The sequence below is a fragment of the Puma concolor genome, chromosome A3, assembly GCF_028749965.1.
Source record: "Puma concolor isolate L17-30 chromosome A3, mPumCon1.1.hap2, whole genome shotgun sequence".
NCBI classification, from domain to species: domain Eukaryota; kingdom Metazoa; phylum Chordata; class Mammalia; order Carnivora; family Felidae; genus Puma; species Puma concolor.
The window spans coordinates 133,167,339-133,193,571 of NC_141669.1; the positions used below are offsets into that span (position 1 = coordinate 133,167,339).

General features: G+C 41.9%; 1 long non-coding RNA gene across 1 annotated transcript in view; it reads left to right on the top strand.

The window, feature by feature from the left end:
- Nucleotides 1-582: 582 nt before the first annotated feature.
- LOC147582824 (uncharacterized) overlaps nt 583-26,233 on the top strand; it is a 50,447-nt gene continuing 24,796 nt past the window's right edge. The window contains exons 1-2 of the long non-coding RNA XR_015248796.1: nt 583-693; nt 2,665-2,775. This is a non-coding gene — a long non-coding RNA (uncharacterized LOC147582824). The remainder of the gene's footprint in view (nt 694-2,664; nt 2,776-26,233) is intronic.

Sequence of the window (26,233 nt, forward strand, 5' to 3'; positions counted from 1 at the left end):
ATCCATTTCCCAGCTGCTGGATATTTGAGCTGCTTAAAGTTTGGGGGAATTATGAGGAAAGCTGCTCTAAACATTTGCATATAGGGTTTCGTGTGGACATGCATTTTCATTTTTCCTGAGTAAATACTCGAAGCCGGATTGCTGGGTCCTACGGTAAGTGCATGTTTATTAGAAACTTTCAGACTGGTCTCCACGGTGCTTGTGCTATTTTGCCTTCCCACTAACAATGCATGCCAGTTCCACTTGCTTCACGTCCTTGACACTTAACATTGTCCGTGTTTTTTTTTTTTTTTTTTTTAAGCCACTTTAATGGATGTGTTACGGTATCACAACATCGTTTTCCTTTGCATTTCCCTGATGAGGAATGATGTTGAGCCTTCTTTCTGTGGCCCATTCGCCATCCACGCGTCTTCCTGTTGGGGGAGCTCACGGAGGGGGCGTGGCCGGGGCTGACCCTCAAGCTGCCTGGGGATTGGAGGCCCCTGGCCCCGCCCCTGACCGTGGTCACTGCCCCCTTCCTCTTCCCTTCTCTGGAGCCATTTTCGAGGTCGCAGCCTTGAGGGAGCAAGGCGGGGTGGAGCCCCGAGCCCTTCTGGACTGTAGACGCGGCCCCGTGAGGCCTCTCTGTAAACTTTGAAGATTCTGGCCGTAGGTGCGGAGACTTCCTCGCTCCGGGCAGAGACCGCCGCGTCTGTAAGTTCCCTTGCTGGTCAGAGCGGCCACCTGCCCAGCTCAGGTGGCCTGTGTCTACCTTCCCTAGCTCCCCAGCCTCCATGCGTCCTGCCCTTACTCCTGGCTGTGGTCACGACACATCATCCCATCATTCTTTTCTTTTCAAAAAAAAAAAAATTGTTTTTTTAAACATTTATTTATTATTGAGAGACAGAGCGAGACAGAGCATGAGCAGGGGAGGGGCAGAGAGAGGGGGAGACACAGAATCCGAAGCAGGTTCCAGCCTCCAAGCTGTCAGCACAGAGCCCGACGCAGGGCTCGAACCCACGAACTGTGAGATCATGACCTGAGCCACCCAGGCGCCCCTCCATCATTCTCTTAATGGTTTTTCCGACGCACGAGTTTTTACTTTTGATGATGTCCAGATTTTCAACGTTTTTCTTTCTTTCCGCCCCCCCCCCCCCCATGTTTTCTTTTACGATTTGTACTTTCTGTCTTCTGGAGGAAATTATTGCACACTACAAGGTCATAAAGACTTTTCTCCGAAGTTCTCCTTTTGAAATTTTATAATTTTAGATTTTACATTTGGACCTACGGTGGGTGCGCTTTGGGTTTTGTCCGTACAGTGAAATGTAAGTCAAGGTCCTCCTCTTTTGGTACCTAATAACCAGCTGTTCCGACAACATTTATTGAAAAGAAATTTTTTTTTCCTCATTGAATTACCTTTGCACCACTGTCAAAAATGAACTGGCCAGTATTGTGTGGATTTATTTCTGCCTTCTCTATGCTGGTAATAGATTAAAAAAATTATTTTTTATCTGTTTTCTTGAGCAAACGTTGATATATACCAAACACCATTCAAAGCACTTTACAAATCATAACTCTTTTGGTACTCATCACAACCGTAATGGCAGGTGCTTTTAATAATTCTGTGTTGTTGGGACGCCTGGGTGGCACAGTCGGTTAAGCGTTCGACTTCATCTCAGGTCATAATCTTACAGCTTGTGGGTTCGAGCCCTGCTTCCGGCTCTGTGCTGACAGCTTGGTGCTTAGAGCATGCTTCAGATTCTGTCTGTCTCTATCTCTCTCTCTGCCCCTCCCCTGCTCCTGCTCTGTCTCTCTCTCCTTCAGAATAAATAAACATTAAGAAAAAAATTTAAAAAAAAAAGAAAAAATAATTCAATGTTGTTGACAAGGAAACTGAGGCACAGAGCAGTTAGGTAGATTTCCCAAGATCACACAGCCCATAGTTGATGGAACTTAGCTTATTGTTTTCTTCTCTCATTGTGAACCACCCTTTGGTTTAGTTGTTGGTTTGGTCGCCTGAGTTCCTTACTAGGTGGTAAACTCTTTGAGGATACAGAATGTGTTTCTTAGCTTTGTGGCCTGGGCCCTTAAGCAGATGCCAACTCCGGAAAACATATTCCATGAAGGTGTATAACGAATGAATGAATGAGCAAATGCACAAAGTGTGCACCAGGATTTGAAGATTATGGTCTTTGGAAGCCTTCACTGGCATTGTCCCCCGTAAAAGACTGCCAACAACCTAATCAGAAAGCTAGGTCAAACTGAACACATAGGGTGTCTCCATTAAAACAGAAAACATGGTGCCTAGGATGTTCATTGTTGGCACATCGTGGTCCAGATTTCAGTAGATCAACTTTTATGTGCTGCTAGGAGACTGTTTGTATAATGTCCCAAACTTGGAGGCCACACTGGAGGTCTCAACTAGAGAGGGGACAATTACCAATATCTTAAGTGGGAATTAAGGGATAGAGTCATGAAGTTAATTCCAAATGGGCATAAATGTCAAGGCAGGAGCAGGAAGAGGTGGAGGAACTGTTGGATCATGTGGCTTTTCTTTTGGGGAAGAACCAAGGCTCTTACCAGGAGCTGGTACGGAAGATTGAGCTGTACGCGACAGGGATGTGTGGAAGGAAACTGGGACTATCCGATTGGCTCAGGGTGACCTTTCTTCTCTTTTCTTTTCAGAATTAAAGCCTGAGAGTACATGCTTGTGGTTAAAACTGTCAACAGAAATGGAGGGTAGAAATTAAAAGGGCAAAAGTCATCCAGACTTCCCTGATTCTCCAAGGAGAATGGGTAAGATTGGTTTGTTTGTTTGATTCTAGAGATTTGTCTGGGCCCATGCAACTGTATGTCATTTATGTCTGAAGATCAGACAATGTTTATGGTCATTTCCGTTACCTCAAGGAGTCTTCTTATTTTCAAAATGTCTCCTATTCCAGAGAGCCCATTCCTCTATTTTACGCTGAAGAACAAATAGCGATTTATTCACCTCAGCTGCAGGTTAGAATCATCTGGAGAGTTTTGTTCTGTTTGTAAGTGCTGGATGCCCAGACTCTACTCCCAGAGAATCTGGTGGATTCAGCCTGAGGTGTGGCCGGGACTTTGTGGTGTCCCCCACATGCTTCTACTGTGCAGCCAAACCAGGATCGTTTCGTTTCCTTCATCTAGGGCCATCCAAGCCCCACGTGTGATTTAACATGGATGTGTAGGTAACATACTAGATGCATAGACATTGGACCATTCGACTGTATACTTACATTGGTATATTCCAACCAGATAAAGTGCCTTTTTACTTACTTTTAAACTCTTTTCACTAGGAATGGAGTTTTGCTCTTTTGGGGGGATGGCCCCATTATATTCTGGCACAGAGTATGTCTCCTTTAGGGTTTGGTGTCTGTGAACATAGATGATTCTCTGGGAGCCGTGATCAGACAGCCGAGTGCACTAGGAAATCAGTGTTTGAGAAAAGTCTGGGCTGGTTAGCAGCTGCCCTTATCTGAAGAATGGGGATGATATTAATACTTGTCTCATAAGATTGTTATAAAGATAAGATGAGACCATGTATGTGCCCAGCATATAGCATGGTGCCTGCTTCTTGAAAGGCACTGGAGTTTTGTTACTTTCATTATTATATTGTTGGTCATTCAGAAGGGGATGGGATTCAGAGGCATAGTTGGACACTTTCGGAACAAAGTGGGTTAAAGATGTTTTTCTTCATTAGCAGATATTCATTTATTTATTTATTTTTTTTTTAATTTTTTTTTTCAACGTTTTTTATTTATTTTTGGGACAGAGAGAGACAGAGCATGAACGGGGGAGGGGCAGAGAGAGAGGGAGACACAGAATTGGAAACAGGCTCCAGGCTCCGAGCCATCAGCCCAGAGCCTGACGCGGGGCTCAAACTCACGGACCGCGAGATCGTGACCTGGCTGAAGTCGGACGCTTAACCGACTGCGCCACCCAGGCGCCCCAACAGATATTCATTTAAACTGCACATAAATTCATGCACAGGAACATTTCATAGGTACCTTTTTGTATTAGTCCTTTTCTTTCCCTTTGCTGCTCAGGTCCCCTACCCTCACATATCAGCAGTATCCCACTCCTAGTTAAGATAGGTTAATAAGCAAATAGGCATGGTTTTTTAAAAAGCAGTTTAGGGGCGCCTGGGTGGCTCAGTCCATTAAACGTCTGACTTCGGCTCAGGTCGTGATCTCACGGCTCATGAGTTCAAGCCCCACATTGGGCTCTGTGCTGACAGCTCAGAGCCTGGAGCCTGCTTTGGATTCTGTGTCTCCCTCTCTCTCTGCCCCTCCCCTGCTCACACTGTCTCTCTCAAAAATAAATACTAACAGTTTATTAAAGTATAATTCATGTGCAATAAGCTTGCACATACATAAAGTATAAAGTTTGATAAAATTTGGCATATCTACACCTATGAATCCATTCACTATAATTAAGATAATGAACTTAACCATCACTCCCAAAAGTTTCCCCATATTCCTTTGTGACCAGTCCCTACTGACCCCTCCTCACACCCCTGGGAGGAGCCCAGCCAACACCAATCTATTTTCTGTCACTATTGAGTAGTTTGTAGTCTCAAGAATTTTATAAAAATCGACTCATACAGTGTATAACCTTTTTTTTTTCTGTCTTCTGTAACTTAGCGTAATTATCTTGAGAGCCATCCATGTTGTGACTATTATTTGGGACTTTTCTTCTTTTCAAATATAGGCATTTAAATATAGGAAACTATACAGTTTCCTCTAGCAACATCTCACAAATATTTTTTGTTGTGTTGTTTTTTTGTTTCATTTCCATTTGGTTCAAAATACTTTCTAATTTTCCACTTGATTTTTTTTTTTTTTTGGTCCTTTGGGTTATATTTGGTGTATATTTCACGGTATTAAATATTAAAATATTTGTGGGTTTTCCAGCAATCTTTCTGTTACTGATTTCTAATTTAATTCTATTAGGGGCAAAAAATATTTTATATGAATTAAATCTTTCAAATCTGTTGATACTTATTTTGTAGCGTGGCATATGATTTATCTTAGTAAATGTTCAGGGTGTACTTTGTTGTTGGATTAACACCAAATAGGTCAAGTTGGTTGATGGTGTTCAAGTCTTCTGTATCCTTACTGGTTTTCTGTCTATTTGTTCTATAAATTATTTTAAAAACTGTTTAAAAATTTTTTTTTTTTAAATTACAAACAAAAACATTAACAAACAAAACGCTTGACTGACTGAGTCACCCGGGCGCCCTTGTTCTATCAGTTTTTAAGATTGGGTATTGATGTCTTTGAAGACAACTCGAGATTTTTATTTCTTCTTACAGTTCCATCAATCATTAACTCTGTTATCAGATTTATAAATGTTTTGGATTGTTATATCTTAAAAAAATTTTTTTTTAATGTTTATTTTTGGGAGAGAAAGAGAGACAGAGCATGAGCGGGGGAGGGGCAGAGAGAAGGGGACACAGAATCTGAAGCAGGCTCCAGGCTCTGAGCTGTCAGCACAGAGCCCGACACGGGATTCGAACTCATGAACCTCAAGATCATGACCTGAGCCAAAGTCGGACGCTTAACTGACTGAGCCACCCATGTACTTCCGGATTGTTATGTTTTATTGGTGAAATGACCCTTTTCTCATTTTGACCCTTTTCTCATTATACCTGGAAATATTCTTTACTGTGAAATCTACTTTTTCTTGTAACAACTTAGTCATTTAAGCTTTCTTTTGGCTAGGGTTAGCGTATTACATTTGTTCCATTCTTTTATATTTAACCAGTGTGTGTCATTATATTAGAGCTCATTCTTCATAGACAGTAGACACTTGGGTATTGCTTTTATTTAAATCTATCATCTTGAGATTTTTTTAAGTTTCTCTCATCTTTTCTTTGTTCTTTTTTCTCTCATTATCCACCTCCTTTTGGATAACCTAAATGTTCATATACCTTATTTTTGTCTCCTCTGTGGTTTTATTAGCCACAGGAGTTGTTTTGTTATTTTAGCGGTTGCTTTAGGGGTGGTAGCATGTACCTTTAACTTTATCAGTGTACTTTCTTTTAAAAATTTTTAGTGTTTATTTATTTTTGAGAGAGGGAGAGACAGAGCACAGGCAGGGGTGGGGCAGAGAGGGAGGGAGACACAGAATCTGAAGCAGGTTCCAGGCTCAGAGCTGTCAGCACAGAGTCTGACACAGGGCTTGAACTCACAAACCGTGAGATCATGAGCTGAGCGGAAGTCGGACGCTTAACCGACTGAGTCACCCAGGTGCCCCCAGTTTACTCTCAAGTGGTATGATACCACTTTACACATAGTATGAGAACTTTACAACAGTCTACTTCTGGTTCCCCTCCTGCCTTTTTGGTATTGTCCTATATGTCAGTTACATATATGTTATAAACCCTGTATATCCAATAAATATTATATTGTTTTTATTTTTTGTTTAAACAATTGCCTTTTAATGATATTTAAGTAATATGAAAAGAATCTTAGATATTTACCCACGGAGTTACCATGGCCAGTGATTTTACCTCCTTTGTGTGGATCGAAATTTCCACCTGGCATCATTTTCCTTCTGCCTGAAAGGACAGCGTCTACCTTGCCTTGTAGTGTGGGCATGCTGGTGATGAATTCTTCCTGCTTGTGTATGTCTCAAAATTCTGTGTTTCGCATTTCTTGAGGCCACATTCAAGTGCTTTACATATACTAATTCATTTCATCCCAACCAATACTTTTTGAGATAAATAATATTAACCCTATCTTACAGAAAGGAAACTGAGTCAGAAGGAGATGAAAGGAATTGTCCAAGGTCACATGGCCAGTGAACGGGAGAGCTGGGTTTCAAAGCCAGTCTCGCTGCAGAACCTGAAGCTAGTAGCACCTGACTTTGCAGCGTGAACGCCATCGTGCTTGATTTTCCTTAGTGATCTTAGACCTGTTTCCACCTCAGAACTCAGAGATGATCTCCTTCTATATTTCAGTTATATTTTGGATGTGCCAGGATTTATTTCTCTAGTCTTCTAATGACAGGCATCTAGATTGTTTATAGGGACCTCCTGTTCCCAAGTTTTGCAGTGGACATCTTTGATGTTAGGTTATCTTTGGGAACTTGTGTAAGTTGAAGGAGGAGTTGTTAGCACTAGAATTTATTCATTCCAGAGTGCGTGCCTGTACATTTTTGACAGGGGCTCCCCCCAACTTCCCTATAGAAATGAAATAAATTTATCAATTTAAACTTTCACTAACAATGTGATAGTGGGAGTGTTATTTCTAAAGGATGTTTTAAAGAATGCTCTGAACACGATTCACATGTTATTCGCAAATGACACGTCACTGTTTTTCTTCTTCTCTTCTTCCCACTTTCTTCTTTCATAGTTCAGCATGAAATTTAATTTTTCAATTCTATTCCAATTGAAAAATGCCAAATCACTAGATTTTAGAGACATCACCTTAATGATCTGGATGTAGTAATTATATCAGCTGGGAACCTGATTTAGGCTGCTAGCTTCTCCAGAAATGTTCAATCATAGTGGGGGAAAATGAGAACATTTCCAATTTTTTTCTAGAGTACAGGGGTATTAAGAGTCCCAGAAAACTGACAACTTTCCATTTCTATAGCATCTGACATACAACTCAGAAGAAAGTGAGCTCAGAGCTCAGGCCTCAAGGTTAGTTGTTTGCAATGGCAATGCAGAAGTCTCGGCTCGGAGCCCTGAGTCCCAGCTTTTTCTCTTCCTTTTTATTTTATTTTTTTAATGTCTATTCATATTTGAGAGACAGAGACAGACGGAGTGTGAGTGGGGGAGGGGCAGAGAGAGAGGGAAACATAGAATCTGAAACAGGTTCCAGGCTCTGAGCTGTCAGCACAGAGCCTGATGCGGGGCTCGAACTCATGAACCATGAGATTATGACCTGAGCCAGAGTTGGATGCTCAACCGATTGAGCCACCCAGGTGCCCCCAGAAGTAGTATTTTAACATATAAATCAGATGAGGTGACTGGAAAACCCAAACCCTCTACTGGCTTCCCATCCCTCAAAGACTAAATCCATCACTTGCAAGGCCCTGAGTACTCGACCTTGCCAAAAGGTATCTCTCAGCTCTTGACTTCTATGGCTTTCTTTCTTGAAAACTCTACTTCAGTCAAATTGTCCTGTGATATTCCTAGACAGCCCAACTCCCTCCTACCTCAGAGCCTTTGCACCACTTCTGTGGATCTTCCCCCCAGGTAATCTCAAGCTTTTTTTCCAAACTTCATCCTGGTTTCTGTTGAAATAGTGTGCACACACATACACACACACTCTTCCGTTAGGCTTTATGCTTTAGCAGGCTTCGTCTTCCTCCTTATGATTTATTCTTACCTGTTACACCATGTACTTATTTATCTGTGTGTTCATTATCTCTCTCTATTCCAACCCCCACTACTATGTAAGCACATGTGAGCAGGACCTTGTTTATTTGATTCCCTGCTTTATCTCCAGCACCTAAAATAGCACCAAAAGACATAGCAGACATTCAATAAACATTTGAATGAAAAAAAGGAGGGGCACCCACATGGCTCAGTAGGTTGAGTGTCCAACTCTTGATTTGGGCTCAGGTCATGATCCCAGGGTCATGGGAATGAGCCCCAGGTTGGGCTCCACATTGAGTGTGGAGCCTGCTTGAGATTTTCTTTCCCTCCCTCTCTCTCTCTCTCTCTCTCTCTCTCTCTCTCTCTGTTTCTCTCTGTCCCCCTCTCACTCTCACTCTGCCTCTCTCCCTCTGCTCATTCTCTTTCTCTCTATAAAAGAGAACATGGAGGGGCGCCTGGGTGGCGCAGTCGGTTAAGCTTCCGACTTCAGCCAGGTCACGATCTCGCGGTTCGTGAGTTCGAGCCCCGCGTCGGGCTCTGGGCTGATGGCTCAGAGCCTGGAGCCTGTTTCCGATTCTGTGTCTCCCTCCCTCTCTGCCCCTCCCCCATTCATGCTCTGGTCTCTCTCTGTCCCAAAAATAAATAAACGTTGAAAAAAAAATTAAAAAAAAAAATAAAATAAAAGAGAACATGGACAGCTGAGTGGATGGATGGAAGGATGGATGGATGGACAGAAGGATGAACTGACTAGAAGCAACAGAACAATCATCTACTTTGTCCATTAACATAGCTCAGTAAGTACCTCCACATTCTCCAATCCGGTGACGAGGTCATGTACCCACTTTGAAACTCTCAGCCTGCTAAATAAATAGCAGGCCTTCAATATTATTAAGACTCACATCAACGATATTAGATGGGTACCATGGATCTAACTAAACACAGTGTCTTCACGGTGAAAAAAAAGATTCAATTTCACGTGTGGCTGCAGTACCTGATATTGTAGCTGTGGGAAAAAAATTATGTTTAACACCAAATATGCTTACACTTCATTTATCTGCTCTTCACAGTAACCTCTTTTGTTTTCACATCTATCTTCTTTTAATATTGTACTATCTGGAATTTCCACCTCCAAAACAAACAGGCTCCCTTCCCCAAACTGCCATAATGAGGTTCATTTTATTGAATATTTTGGAAATAGCCTTCATAGCAGTCTGCTTAATTAGGTCACGTGGTATAGTTTGCATTCAGCATTTCACAGATTATGCCTTTTTATTTTCCCCAGAATTATTTTTGTTGAGTTTTTAAGAAAGACGTTCTGCTGGCAAAGGGCGGTTTGCTGACTCTAATTACCAGATTCCCCTACCGAGTGCCCCTCTGAGGAAATGTGTTCAATTCCACAGTTGTTATTATTATTGGCCAGATTTATTATTTCTGTTCAGGAATTCTAAAAGTTAGGTAAATATATTATTTACACAAACTGCCCCATGCTCAACTGTTTTAAAAAAGAGAAAATAAGTTTTTGCAATATAATTTAAACAATATGACTAATGACACCTTAGAAAGAAGAAAAAAGAAGAGAAATATTTCTGTCCACTAACCGGGAGTGGGAGAGAGGCATGCTGTTTATTCCTCATCTTCTATGCATGGAAGATGTCAAGAGAGGAGAAAAAGCTGGGGGGCGCCTGGATGGCTCAGTCAGTTAAGCATCTGACTTCAGTTCAGGTCATGATCTCATGGTCCGTGGACGAGAACATGCAGAAGAATGAAGCTGGACCACTTTATTACACCATACACAAAAATAAACTCAAGATGGATAAAAGACCTAAATGTGATACAGGAAACCATCAAAATCCTAGAGGAGAACACAGGCAGAAACCTCTTTGACCTTGGCCAGAGCAACTTCCTATTAGACATGCCACCAAAGACAAGAGAAATGAAAACAAACATGAACTATTGGGACTTCATCAAGTGAAAAAGCTTCTGCACAGTGAAGGAAGCAGTCACCAAAACTAAAAGGCAGACTAAAGAATGAGAGAAGATATTTGCAAATGACATATCTGATAAAGGGTTAATATCCAAAATCTATAAAGAACTTACCAAAGTCATCACCCCAAAAAGAAATAACTCAGTTAAGAAGTGGGCAGAAGACATGAATAGACACTTTTCCAAAGAAGACATCCATATGGCTAACAGACATGAAAAGGTGCTCAATATCACTCATCATCAGGGAAATACAAATCAAAACCATGATGAGATATCGCCTTACACCTGTCAGAATGTCTAACATGAACAACACAAGAAATAATGGGTGTCGTCGAGGATGTGGAAAAAGGGGAACCCTGTTGCACTGTTGGCGGGAATGCAAACTGGTGCAGCCACTGTGGAAAACAGTATGGAGGTTCCTCACAAACTAAAAATAGAACTACCCTATGATCCAGCAATTGCACTACTAGGTATTTTTCCAAAGGATACAAAAATACAAATTTCAGTGTTTATAGAAGCATTATCAACAATAGCCAAACCATGGAAAGGGCCAAAATGCCCATTGACTGATGAATGGTGTATATATACACCATATCTTCTCTCTCTCTCTCTTTCTCTCTGTGTATGTATATATATATATATATATATATATATATATATATATATATATAGTGGAATATTATTCAGCCATCAAAAAGAATGAGATCTTGCCATTTGCAATGATGTGGATGGAGCTAGAGTGTATTGTGCTAAGCGAGATAAGTCAAACAGAAAAAGACAAATACCATATGATTTCAGTCATATGTGGAGTTTAAGAAACAAAACAGATGAACATATGAGAAGGGGGGAAGAGAAGAGAGAAACAAACTGTAAGAGACTCTTAAGGATAGAAAACAAACTATGGGTTGATGGAGGGAGGTGGGCGGGGGATGAGCTAGATGGGTGATGGATATTAAGGGGAAGGCACTTGTTGTGATGAGCACTGGGTGTTTTATGTAAGTGATGAATCACTGAATTCTACTCCTGAAACCAATATTGCACGAACTAAAGTTTAGGTTAAAAAATAAATAAAAATACTTCCTATAAGTGTTGTGTAGATTATAGAGGGGACAGAGTGAAAATAGATCAATTAGGAGTTTGATGTAAAAAGTCAGGTGAAATCCAGTGATGGTTTGAACTAGGTTAGTAGCAGAGATTTGTATGAGAAATAGTTGGGTTTTGGGAAAAGTTATAGAATAGAGCTGTTGGGATTTTATGATGATGTATAAATCCTCCTCTCATTAATCCCTCTTCCAAATCTCAGCTAATGCCACCTCTATAAACCACTTACTTGCCTCGATCCGGCTGCCACCCTTGACTCACCATCCTTGTTCTCAGCCTCCGTTGTATAATCTGTCACTCAATTCTGTTGACTCTTCTTCTAAAACATGGCTTGAATTCTTCCATTCTTTTTTTTAATTAAAAAAATTTTTAACGTTTATTTATTTTTGAGAGAGAGAGAGAGAGAGAAACCAAGCATGGGCAGGGGTGGGGCCGAGAGAGAAGGAGACACAGATTCCGAAGCAGGCTCCAGGCTCTGAACTGTAAGCATAGAGCCCAATGTGGGGCTCAAACCCATGAACTGCGAGATCATGACCTGAGCCGAAGTCAGGCGCTAAACCGACTGAGCCACCCAGGCGCCCCTGAATTCTTCCATTCTTATCCATCCTAACTGCCTAGTCCAAACCCCATCATTTCTTGCCAGAGCAATTGCAGTAGCCTACTGCCTTTTCTCTGCATTTCCATTCCTACCCCCCGCTGAAATCTACTCTCTGTATGGAAGTAGTGGTAGTTATTTGGAAACTTTGACTCAACAAATATTTATGGACCACCGGCTATTCGCACGGCTGCTTTAGAACCTGGAGATCTCTCAGGGACCAAAACAGCCCAACATCTTTATATGAGCCTGTTTGTCTGTGAATTAACATACCTAATTTAGCTCCTATTTTAACCCTTAAAAAATGAACAAGTATCTTAAAAATACTCTTGCTAAGAAACCATGGGTTGAGGAGAATACCAACGCAAGCACAAAAGCATTTCAAAAAACCATACGCGTTATCGGTGGATGGGACTGAAAACTTAAGTTTCATGATTTATTAGGTATCGTCAACAATACCCTTCTTATTTTTGGGACTGTTTCACACATGAAAGGCATTTAAACAAATAGTAAAATAAATCAAACTTAGAATGAAGCCTTGGGATTACTCTATCACAAAGCATGAAACCGAGACTTTCAAAAAGTTGAAAACAGATTCCTTCACACTTGGCCTTTATCCAAAATATTTATCCTTCATCTCATGTATGTTTTATCAAGTATGTAATATGTTGGTATTGTAAAACATGTATATAATTCACAAATAAAAAGTAGCCTTGTATCAGGCATGCGTGTTCAAAAATTCTCTTGATGGAAATACAAGAAAAAATGCTTGTAGACTATTTAAAGAGTTGGTGCTATGTCAGTGTAATGCCACTTTCCCAAGTGTTTGTCCCTTTGAATTTTTATGTTTATAAGTCATCCGCTGCCTCTACCAGAATGCCGGGGTGACACAGCTTGCATGTTGGGGTTGGGAATTCAGGAGAGCCAGCCAAGGTACCTGTCACCATCTCACAGGCTCTAAATTGTTTCAAATGCCAACACAGTTGCAATTCCTTCAGTGAAATAGAGCAGCTTTCATCTCAGACCTATGCTATAATTAGCAGATTTCTTAATTACAGTCGTGCTGGGGAAGGGTGGGAGTATGAACGTCAAGGACCCTGGGTGAACAGGTACCCCCACTAATTCTTGAGACAAAAAAGAAAAGACGTATATTCATGCTTCGTGATGATTTCATCTGCTGTTGAAACCAGGTGTGATGGCAAAGTGAGGTTTTGGTGCGTTCCGCCTGCTGCCCCCGTATCTCTTGGAGCTCAGCATGGTACCATCTGTTAAGTGTTCCCTGGGAGCCAAAGCCATGCTGAACAAGGGCCATGCCCCAGTACCCTCAGCCTGGGAGGGAGGCCCTGCTCTCATCTGCCTTCGCTAGGTGAGGAAGCTGGACTTCGGAGGCATTTTGTTGGTGGTTAGTGCCATCAGGGCAAAGTTGAAGAGTAACCCTAGGGCCTGCGTGCCTGGTGGGGGATACTGTGTTGTCACTAAACTGCTTTGTGCAGGTTATCTATATAAAAGGTGAAGGACAGAGCTATTTTTCGAGACAAGAGTGGGCCTTTTTGAGAGCTGTGGCAAGAAGAGAGAGGAGACAGGTGGTTGGCCCTGGGGTTGAGGGGAAGGTGACTGTGGGGAGGACAGAGAAGTCCTATTAAATTTCCTGTGAGCACTGAGTGAAGCAACTCCTCTTCCTCATTCTTTATGACATCTTCGTTAAAACGCACATTTTTTTGTTAAACCATTGTGAGTTGGATCCCTTTGCAGAGATGTATTGAAATCTTTAGCCATGTTCCTAACTGGATTTGGGACAGGAATGTAAAGTACCCAGATGTTGCTCTGCTATGCCCTAATTATGCTGTTTTAAGACAAAGGTCTATAAGGTCTTGGGATTTGCTTGCTTGGGGGGTACAGAGTAGCTATGGCTAAGACTACCAAAGACGATGGCTAAGACTACCAAAGACGATAGCTAAGACTTTTCATAGGACCCAAAAGGGGAATCCTTGAGGTGATTTGTTTCTTCCAGAATCAAGGCTAAAGGTAGAACTTGTTTCTGTAACATGGTTGGCATTCTTTCCCTTCATGAATTTCCACTGACCATCTATGAAATTTATGGCTTTTGGAGGAAGGGCAGTCTTGCAGTGGGAGGAAACTCATTAGTGCTATCACTCTCATGGTTTAGGAATCCAGGACTTTGAGACACATAAATCTGGAAAATGGCCCCAGTGAGCATCCAGTGTGCTGATAAATACACCCAATCCCATGAGCCAAGATTTGTAACCCATGGAATCTCCTTCCGTGAGTTGGAGACTAGGCCATTCATCTTCCCTTATAGTCGCCAGAGCTGCAGGAACAAGGTTATCAGTTCATTCATTCATTTACACATTTCCCCTTCTCCCCTGCTTCCTCACAAGTCTTGTAATCTCAGCTACTAATGTCAAGAGCTAATTCTCAGAGCAGGATCGAAAGAATTGCTATGTAATGGATGAGCATCTCGGTCTTGGCCAGCCGGTTTCTAAATAGGAAGTGGTGTCCATCCATTTGAGGTGTCAAGGGTTTCATCTCTCGAGAACAGCCTCTGTGCCGTAGTGCATGGCTCCACTGACAGCTCGAGAGTGCTGAATTAGGATGTGTGCCATGCAGACCTCAGAGGAAGAAACAGAGAAGAAACAATTGTATTTCATCCTGTAACTTTTGCCTGCCTTGAAGAAACTTAACTGCTCACTCCCAAGATTGGCTATTTGATATAGTAATATTTTTAGGTTAGCCAACAGTGTCTTTTTAAAAATTTTTTTTTTCAACTTTTATTTATTTTTGGGACAGAGAGAGACAGAGCATGAACGGGGGAGGGGCAGAGAGAGAGGGAGACACAGAATCCGAAACAGGCTCCAGGCTCTGAGCCATCAGCCCAGAGCCTGACGCGGGGCTCGAACCCACGGACCGTGAGATCGTGACCTGGCTGAAGTCGGACGCTTAACCGACTGCGCCACCCAGGCGCCCCAACAGTGTCTTTAAAAAAAAAAAAGCTTCTGCAAGGGTCTCTCAGTTATGTCAAGAATTCGGAAAACTTAGAGATTTTATTCTGCTTGCAAGCTAACAGCTTAGCTTGCCACAGCTTCTTGGGTGAGGGCAGAAAACACAAGACTGCCGGGTCAGAGACAAAGGACTTGTATTACTCACAACAGAGCGGGCAGCTTGAGCTTTCTGTTCACATTATTTCCTTTTCCCCAGATTCTGTGGCAGTGACGGGAAGCAGGCCAGGTGACTGCTGCACACACAGCTGAGGAACCCCAGCTTAGAGAACCCCAGTCTTTTATAAGGGGGTTGCTAGCAAACCTGTCCAAACTTTGCCTGGAAGGAGAAATTATCATACTCTACTGATCAGGAAACAAATCCACCCTTGGCCCTAGAGAGCTACTATCTCTATTTTCTAAGCCCTTGCCATATAAACATCCTAGAAAAGATGGTCTAGAACAAAAGCTTCCACAAGATGTGCAGAAACATAAGAAACCCAACAGTTGTAGGAAACAGTTCAGCAAGGCTCGTTTGCTAAGATTACAACTCATACCTCTATTTCCAATGTGAAATACTGACAGTTAGGTAAAAATGAATGTAAAAACATCTTCATTGGCTCAAATGTTAAGACAAACGGTAAACACTGGTGTCAAATTTTGCCTAAAGAGTACAATCTGGGCTAATATCCTGTCATTATATTTAACATCCCTTCAATTAAAGTGCCAATTAAAATGTGATTTATTTCAAGTAAGTGTTTTATTTATCTTTAATTACAGTATGCTCTGTCAGTCACTGTATTTATATTGGAAACGAAGTCATTAAAGGGTTATTTGTCTTATACACTATTAAAGAAGGCAAGGCCCCAACTCACAATTTTCTCTAATTTGAGAGGAGCTTGGAGAAAAGAAAATAATGGGATATTTTATCTTCCAGAAAGTGAAGGTTCATCTAAGAGATGGCTATTTGAATTGCTCTTTCATTTTTTGTAACTGCTGCTTCCTTTTTATAAAAGAAAAACATTTCATGAAGAGATTAATAAAAGGCCCCACTTCACTATCTTTCCACTTAAGATTTATCTCCACGCCTTTTTCTGTTTTGGATATTGTAATTATATGATTCTTTCAGGCTGATCAGCGTAGTGTGCCAGAAGTGCCAGTTCTCAAATGTGTCTTGAACTTTATTCATTTATGATTCTCTTTCTTTTTCTGTTTTAAATTTCTTTTAACAGCTCTAAGTGAACTTCCGTCATAGTTCTTGTGTGTGTGTGTGTGTGTGGGGGGGGGGTCTGTCCCATGTATTGACACAGTCATCTTTCCGAAAATTTAAAATTTCTAAAACCTAGGTAACTTAATGAACCTCAAGCTTATCGTACTGGTATTTTGTACCTTTTTTGGAGGATTAATGGGGAACTCCACGTGATCCTTTGAGCCACCGACCAAAGAGGTTTGCCTTTTCTCCTGTCCTGAAAACCATCCACAAATGTTCTTCTAGCAGTTTTACTCTGCTTTCTAGAATTGCTTTTCTATGATTTTTGAGAAAAGAGAGAAAAAGCATCTTTGGAGAGGTGTGTGGTGATTTTCTTTTCGGTATACATTTCAGCGGAACTGTGTGGTGGCAACAACACAGCTAAAATGGCACGGGACAATAATCTGCGTTTAGGCTGAATCTACTATGAATCACAGTAATATGTAACTCCCGGACCCCAAGAGGAACCACCCACCAACAAGCTGCGAGGGTGAACCCCTAACGCTGGGCCCCTGGCCTCTCCCAAATATCATTCAGGTAGTTCAGAACTTGGAGAGTGCCCTCTCATGGCCCAGTTTTGCCGCCCGTATTTTTTCATTCACTGAGCAACATAATGAGAAGTCTGAGTTATGATGAGCCAAGCACCAACCATATCAACTCCAGATAGAATAATTATTAAAGTGATTATCACCATCATTAGGCTTCTATTGTATAGAAAAGTAATTGGCATATATTTCTACTATTTTTCTACAGTTATAATCGCTTTCTTGAGATGGTTCTCTCTCTCTTTGTTGAAAAAACAAAGATTTAAGATTGCAGATTCATTTGCTTCAGGACTTTTAAAGAGAAGTTACTTTGATTCTTTTTTTTTTTAAGGTATCACTTCTTGTGTTTAATTCCACCCTGCAGTTATTGGGCAGAGAGCTCTAAAATGCCACTAGCGAGGGAAGTATAGGAGTAGAGATGCTGTTTCCCCATGGCAGTAATCAAATTATCTTGCCTATGCTACGGTGATATTTTGTTCATGTCTGCTCATCCTGTGCCCCTGTCTGGATGGGCGGCCTTCCAGGAGGAAATAAACCTGAAACAAAACCTGCCTCCCCTCCCCTTCGTAACTTGGGGCCCCGTACTTAACCGTGGCTGATACAGCCGGTGCCACGGCTACATCTTGGCACGGAATGAAAACAACAACATCAAAAAAGACAGTCCTGCTCCTGTGAGTCATTTTCCTGATTGATCTAATTTACCTTGAAGGTTAATGTATTCTAAACTAATTCAGAGATTAATAACCACTTAAAGATATATGAAAGACATTTAGCTCTCTGCGAGCACTGTGTCATAACCTCATTTATTGCCTCTTCAATGACTTTGGGAGTTATTTGATGAGATTTAAAGGGAAATCTGATTGTAGGATATGGAGAGTGACAGGTGCAATGCATAAAGGGCTGTGGAACTTATTCTTGTTAATAATAAAAACAAGGATGTAATTTGATTTTCAGTAATGTGATCTTCAGAAGCAAATATTTATTTTCAGGGTGGAGATCATTTTTATCTATTGAATGAGATAATTGAATATGCTCTTTTGCAAAAAGGGAAAGATTGCTTTTAGGATAAAAAGTGACACATGTGTTTTTATTCCACTTCAGTTCATTTCTTTAATCACAACAAGCAGCCAGTTGCTGAGAGATTCCTACACGTGGGCGTCTTAAACAGAGATGGGTTTTCTCTCCTGATTTTCAATCAGTTGCAGGCCAGTTATGGCTGTCATGCTTATGGATGCGGGATCATCCCCAACAAACCTCTGTCTCTTCCTCTTCTGGTATTTTCCCCTCGACTTTTATTCTTCATCTTCTGTTGTTGTTCTTCTATTCAGTACATCGAACTCTCCTTCTAGTTCCCACGTTCAGCGTCAACACTGATGTGTAAGAAATGAGATTGCACCAGTGAGGGACAAAGTGTGGAGGAGGCACGTTAGGATTATAGTTATTGGTGTGAGACGGAATACAAAAACAGGATTTCCTTCACCTCCACTTGATCTGCAGCTACTGGAAGAAAACAGAGAACAGAGTTGAATTTGGGCTTTTGGACAAATTGCCATCATCATCATCATCATCATCCCCAGGTCACTGCTCATGAGAAATTTGCTAGGCATTTTCTTTTGTTACGTATATCCTTTCCACAAGGAACGTGACTCTGGTGTCTCCCATTTTACAGAAAGGGACGTTGGCTTTTCCTATTTTCTGACAATATTGCCTGCGATTCAGAGTGAACATGGGAGGCACCACATACCATCATGTTCTTTTCCCAAACCAAACGAGTGAATTCTTCAAGGGAATCATGAATTCCCTTGCGTGGAATAGCATGGTTGCGCTTATAAGAAGGGTCCACTGTGTTATTTCCTGGTTGGATACTGCTCAGATGGTAAACTTTTGGTTTTGTGCCTCTACTTACCCGAAGATGGTAATGAAGGGTTTGGGAAAAACTCAGGGACTGAGTTTCAAGCCTGGGGCTGATCTTGCGTTTCTGGTATGCGATGCAGTTAAGATTGGGGAGTTGCTCAGAAGTCCCTTAAGTAGTGAGGATGCCCAACAGGCGCTTTCTTACCTGTATGTACTCCTGAGATTTGCCGACTGGACAAAGAAGCCGTGGGGAGAGGTTGGTAGAAGAGGTGTCATGGGAAGACCCTGCAGAACACCCAGACCTGTGACCCATGAAGGTAGCATTTGGATGCTGCCGCATAGAAGGCAGTGATGGCCAGTAAAGGGTGTCAGAGAGTCAGTAACAACACAGGTGAGAATGGGCTCTGCTGGTCCAGCAAGGAGACATTTCTCTTTCTTAGGTTTGCCTCAGCCACCAACACCACAAGTGTTAACAGTCAAGGAGAGGTGGTGGGGAGGTGTCTGAGGGGCTGTCCGTGGCCTTCTATCATTCCACACATGTCTGTTCACAAATGTAGCATGCACTGGGGCACCTGGGTGGGTCAGTCAGTTGAATGTCTGGCTCAGGTCATGATCTCATGATCCATGAGTTCGAGCCCTGGGTTGGGCTCTGTGCTGACAGCTCGGAGGCTGGAGCCTGCCTCGGATTCTCTGTCTCCCTCTCTCTCTGCCCCTCCCTCGCTCATGCCCTGTCTCTCTCTCAAAAATAAATAAAAATATTTTAAAAATTGAAAATAAAAGCAAATGTAGCATGCACTTGGGAGAGGTAAACTTGGAGTTGAACATGAGGTTGATGTGTTACATTGCAGTGGGCTGACTGAGCTTTAGGAGCCAGAGTGACCAAGGCTTTTGGAGTCTATGTAAGGCTGTTAAGGGATTTAGAAAGATGTTTGTACCCACCCATCTTAGAGTCGCCAACACCCTAACCGGTAAAGTGCTGTGTACATGTGAAGGCAGCTTACCTCTCAACTGTGGCAATAACGTTTCCTGGCTGTCATGTGGTTGGACAGTCTGCCAAATGTCTCTTTGATGCAAAACACAGAAAAACATATACAAAAAATATGCGTGAATTATGAAACATAGTAATTCAGTGAACAGCCTTGACCTTACCACCCAACTGAAGAAGTATGGCAGTGCCCATAGCATTAGATTCCTTGTGTATTCCTCTTGGGTCTCTTTCCCTTTGCCCAATTTACTCCCATTCTGAATGCTTTTCTGATCATTCTCTTGATCTTAAAAACAAGTAATTTTAACAATTCCAGGTTGCTGAGGGCAGAGGACTCCGGTTGACATTTCTGTCTGTGGGTGGCGAGGCTCTCCTACTGCAATATAAGCTACGTTCTACCCAGAACCTAAGGTGTTCTTTGCCTTGTTCGTTCTCCCTGCTGGGTAGCTGGTTGCTTAGCACAGAGTCGGTACACAAAAATATTTGGTGAATATCCAGATGTAGGAGGTTGATGCTTATGATGGAGACTGACTGTGATTGCCTTTATGAAGCATATTCTGTAGGCCAGGCTCTGTTTGTCCTTTTCTAACCCTCACAAATATCTTGGAAGGTAAGTTTATATTAATACCGTTTTCCATACGAAGAAACCAAATCAAAGAGGAGTGTAGTTACTTACTGAAGCTCCCCCCCCCCCCCCCCGCTAGGAAATTGCTGGACCAGAACTGAAGTCAACTCTTACAGGTGACGACACTGTAAGAGCTGGCTTGATATGTAATGAATATCCAGAGACTTCCAAGTGGCCCGTTGACTGACACAAGCGTGGCCAGTGTGTGCTGTACTGCCTTTCTGGCGAATTCAAGGCTTTCTATGGATAGCTTCGCATTGACGTAAATTGTGTCTTTTAATTGGTAGCCGCTAAAAAAAATGATTTAAAGGTAAAGTTACTTCAAGAGTTTGAAACTGGTTATTTATCTGCAGCCTTTGTCGGATAAATGTCAAATGTACAATGGGTGTAGACGTCGAGAAGGTGGTTTGTTGCCACAAGTTATTGGTTCTCTCATGTGGCAGGAATGAGCAGTGAATGATTTAAGGAGACAAGAGAGGGGGAAAAAAGATGTCTCCAGAGTTGGGCCCCTTTTATGTGCCCCTTTGCCACCTTGAACCCAGATACATTTCACAATCAAATCAACTACCTAATGTGGTACCCTTCCACAGCAACTGTTTAGAAAGGCAGGCTTTCTAGATCAGCGAGAATAATTCATCATTGATAAGATCCTTTAAATTGTACTTGTCACCCAAAAAGTGTTTTCTAAAACTGCTATGGGGTTTCATATCTCTTCTTGCACAATGAAATATGAGCTCAATTTCTTTTTTTTTTTTTTTTTTTTTTATTTATTTTTGGGACAGAGAGAGACAGAGCATGAACGGGGGAGGGGCAGAGAGAGAAGGAGACACAGAATCGGAAACAGGCTCCAGGCTCTGAGCCATCAGCCCAGAGCCCAACGCGGGGCTCGACCTCACGGACCGCGAGATCGCGACCTGGCTGAAGTCGGACGCTTAACCGACTGAGCCACCCAGGCGCCCCTGAGCTCAATTTCTTTTAAGCTTGATCCCTTTTAATTGGGAAATTCTTGTTGCAGGACTTTGAACATTTGCAGGGGATTCTAATATATATATATATATATATATATATATATATATATATGTATATGTATATGTATATATACATATATATTACATGTATATGTGTATATATACATACACACATACATATGTATATATATGCATGTATATATGTGACATTTTAAATCTATTTATGTACATATACATGCATTAATTGTGGGAATTTCATTTTGCTGCTTATTGTTTTTATTACAATTATTCGTTGGTTAAATGGCTCCATTAGGTTGAATTGCTTAAGGAAAAAGCAGTCTCATCCCATGGAAACTAGATACATTTCTTTTAAGGAGGTATTTTAGAATGCTTTTGGAGTGCCAGTGCCCACATTTATTAGCCATGTGATGTTGGGCAAAAGTTCACATCTTCAAATCTCAGTTTGCTCAACTGTAAAATGAAATAATTGTTCTTTTCCAAAGGTTTTGGTGATGAAATTCACTAGCACTAACACATGGCGTGGCCCAGTGTTTAGCCAATGTAAGCCCTCAGTAAACGATAGCCACAGTTCCCGCTTTGGACTGTGATCATGGGCTGCATCCCGTGTATCAGGCAACCTCCTTGAAAACATGGGCTCTCGTTGTGTAGGAAAGATCACCTTTACATTGCAAATCCGTACCTGGAAATGATAATAGGTAAGAGACCAAAAAATAATCCTGTGGTACAAAATCTCTGGCGGAGAGCCAGCAAATAAGAGAACTACCACCAAAAATGTGAGTGAACTTGGAAGCAGATTGTCTGGTACATCTGAGTCTTGAGACGATTACAATCTCTCTGACAGCTTGCTGACCACCGTGAGGGAGATCTTGAGCCAGAACCACCCAGCAAAGCTGCTTGTGGGTTCCTGGCTCTTGGACACTGACAAATAATATGTGCTTGTTGTTTTAAGTTGCTTGAGTTTTGGAGTGCTTTGTTATGCGCCAATAGATACCTCACCACCCATTACAAACTGCCTTTGCCCTTGACCTCCCTGACCCCCTTCCACTGCTTGCTTTCTTAACTATGATCTTTCTCTTTCATTTCTTGTTCTATAACATTTGGCACCTTCTAACAAGGTTAGGTTATTTATTTGAGATTTTTCTTGCTTCTTCAGATAGGCCTGTATTGCTATAAACTCCCCCATAAAAATGCTTTTGCTGTATCCCAAAGGTTTTAGACTGTTGTGTTTTCATTTTTATTTGTCTCCATGTAATTTTTTATATCTACTTTGATTTCTTGGTCGACCTGTTAATTGTTTAGCAGCATGTTATTTAACCTCCATGTATTTGTGCTCTTTCCAGAATTTTTCTCGTGGTTGATGTATAGTTTCATGGTATTGTGATAAAAAAAAATGCCAGGTATAACTTTGATCTTTTTGAATTTGTTGATACTCGTTTTGTGGTCTAATGTGTGATCGGTTCTAGAGAATGTTCCATGTACATTTGAAAAGAATGTGTATTCTACTGTTTCAAGGTGTGGAATGTTCTGAATATATCTGTTAGATCCATCTGGTCCAATGTGTCATTTAAAGTCACTGTTTCCTTGTTGGAAACAAGGAACTATATTACTGTCAATTAGTTCCTTTGTTTGTTATTAATTGTTTTATGTATTTTGGGGCTCCCATATTGCTTGCATAAACATTTACAATTGTTATATCTCGTTTTGGGATTGTCTCCTTTATTATTATATAGTGTCCTTCTTTGTCTTTTGTTACAGTATTTGTTCTAAAGTCGATTTTATCCCATATAAGTATTGCTATCCTGGTTTTCATTTGACATCCATTTGCAAGACAAACGTTTCTCCTTCCCCTCACTTTCAATGGTGCCTTTAGTTCTTAAATGGGTCTCATGTAGGCAGCATATAGATGGGTCTTGTTTTTTAATGCATTCTGTTACCCTATGTCTTTTGACTGGAGCATTTAGTTCATTTACATTCAAAGTAATTATTGAGGGGCGCCTGGGTGGCTCAGTCAGTTAAGCGTCCGACTTCAGCCAGGTCACGATCTCGCGGTCCGTGAGTTCGAGCCCCGCGTCGGGCTCTGGGCTGACAGCTCGGAGCCTGGAGCCTGCTTCCGACTCTGTGTCTCCCTCTCTCTCTGCCCCTCCCCCATTCGTGCTCTGTCTCTCTCTGTCTCAAAAGTAAATAAACGTTTAAAAAAAAAATAAAAAAAAAAACAAAGTAATTATTGATAGACATGCATTTATTGCCATCTTGTTACTTGTTTTGTGGTTGTTTTTGTAGTTCTTCTCTGATCATATCTCTCTTGCCCTCTTCTCTCGTCGTTTGCTGGCTCTCTTTCGTGATATGCATGGATTTCCTGTCTCTTTATTTTTTGCATATCTATTACTGGTTTTTGATTTGTGGTTACCATTAGGTCTGTATGTAACATCTTTTGTATGTAGCAGTCTATGTTAAGTTGATATTAAGTCTGTTAAACTTGAACCCATTCTTTTCTCCTCTCCCCTCCATGTTTTTGGTATGTGGTGTCATATTTTACATCCTTTGATTATGTGAGTCCCTTGCCTGTTTTTTGCACATATACTTATTTTTATTGCTTTTTGCCTCTTACTTTTCTTACTCTTGCTTATGATCTTTCCTTTCCACTCAGAGAGTCCCATTTAACATTTCTCGGAAAGCTGGTTTAGTGGTCATGAACTCCTTTAGCTTGTCTGAGAAACTCTTTATCTTTCCTTTTGGTCTGAATGATAGCCTTGCTGGATGGGGTGTTCTTGGCTGTAGATTTTCAGCATGTTGACTGTATCATGCCACTCCCTTCTGCAAAATTTATCCTGAAAAATTACTCATAGCCTTATGGAAGTTCCTTTGTATGTAACTGTCTCCTTTTCTCTTGCTGCTTTTAAAATTCTCTCTTTATCCATTTTTTTTCTTTTCTTTTTTTTTTTTTTTTTGCCCTCAGAATTACCATGTGTCTTGGTGTGGACCTCCTTGGGTTGATTTTGCTGTGGGAAATCTTTGCCTCCTGGATCTGAATGTCTGTTTCCTTCCCCAGATTAGGAAAGTTTTCAGCCATAATTTCTTCAAATAAATTTTCTTCCCCTTCCCCCTGCCCCCCGTTTTTCTTTTGGGATCCCTATAATAAGAATATTATTACACTTGATGGAGTTGCTGAGTTCCCTAATGTATTCTCATTTTGCATAATTCTTTTCTGTCATCTCTTCAGCTTGATAACTTTCCAACACTTTGTCCTCCAAGTTACTGATTCATTTCTCTGCTTTGTCTAGCCTGCTGTTTATTTCATCAGGTATTTATTCCACAATAATTTCATTTATTGTGTTTTTCATACTCAGTTGGTTCTTTTTAACGTTTTCCATCTCTTTGTTAAGTGTCTCACTAATGTCCTCCACTCTTTTTTTTTTTTTTTTTTTAATTTTTTTTTTTTCAACGTTTATTTATTTTTGGGACAGAGAGAGACAGAGCACGAACGGGGGAGGGGCAGAGAGAGAGGGAGACACAGAATCGGAAACAGTCTCCAGGCTCTGAGCCATCAGCCCAGAGCCCGACGCGGGGCTCGAACTCACGGACCGCGAACTCACGGACCGCGAGATCGTGACCTGGCTGAAGTCGGACGCTTAACCGACTGCGCCACCCAGGCGCCCCTGTCCTCCACTCTTAAGTCCAGTGAATATCTTTATGATCATTAGTTTAAATTCTCTATCAGGCATATTACTTATATTGGTTTTGCTTAGGTCTCTTGCTGTGATTTTTGTCCTGTTCTTTCGTTCGGGACATATTCCTCTGTTTCCTCTTTTTGTCCAACTCTCCGTGTCTGTTTTTGTGTGTTAGGGTGGTCAGCTATGTCTCCTGCTCTCGAAAGTAGTGGTCTTATGAAAAGGAGGTCTTGTATTGCCCTGCAGTTCAGTGGCCCCTGTCGTCCAGAACCCGGTGCATCAAGGGGTGTCTCCTATGTGTGTTGTGTGCACCCTGCTATTGTATCCAGTCACTGCACAGGCTCTCTTTGCCTGTCGTGAGCAGTGTTGGCTGCCCAGCCGGGTTGGGGCACACAGTTCTAACAAGGTGGGCCTCAGGCTTCCACAAGGCCTGCTACCACCCCCACTGCGGGGAGTGCAAAACTTGCGAGTCAGGAGACTTGGTGTCGGCAAGGTTTGCGCTTGCCAACGCCAGGGAAATAGACCAGCAGTGCTGGGACTGAGGCAGACCTGCTGGAGGGGGCAGGGCTTGGTGTAAGCAAGTTACGTGGCGAATGCCGGTGCTGTGCTGGTTCCCACAGGTGGCCCTGTGTTTCTGCTGGGGTTTGGGTAGGGAGACGACGCCTGCCAGCTCTTTTGTTTCTGGACGGGCCTTACTAGGATCCCTGACCCTCTGAGAAGCCTCTGAGATGCATAAATAACTCTCCCTCCCATATGCACCAGGCGTTTTTCAAACTGCTGCTTCTATGCTGTACCTCTGTAGGGTGTTTGTTGTCTCTCTAAGACTGGGGACTCAGCTTCGGGGGGCCCCCCTGGCTCTCCCCCAGTGGAGCCCTCTGATTTTTAGAATTCCAGGCTTTAAGTCCCACTGTTTGTAAGATCTCATGAAATTCGGCCCCTCTAGTTTTTAAAACCAAATGTAACAGCGATTTGTCCTCCCCACGTGGGCTCCCAGTGCGAAAGTCTGTTTTTCGCCCTTCTCTGCAACCCGAGCTCCCTCCTGATGGCAGAGGGCAACGGTCTATTTAGCTCCCAGGCTGCACCTCCACCCTTCCCACCTTCTTCCGTGTGGCCTCTTCTCTACCGGTAGTTATGGAGTCTGTTCTGCCAGGCTTTGGGTCACTTTCTGGGTTATTTATACTGATATCGGTGTTATATAGTTGTATCTGTGGGAGCAGGTGAACTTAGGGTCCTCGAACTCTGCTGTCTTGGCCCAAAGGTAGAGGTTTTGATTTGTTACATCCCCAGAGCCTTATAATTTGGAAATAA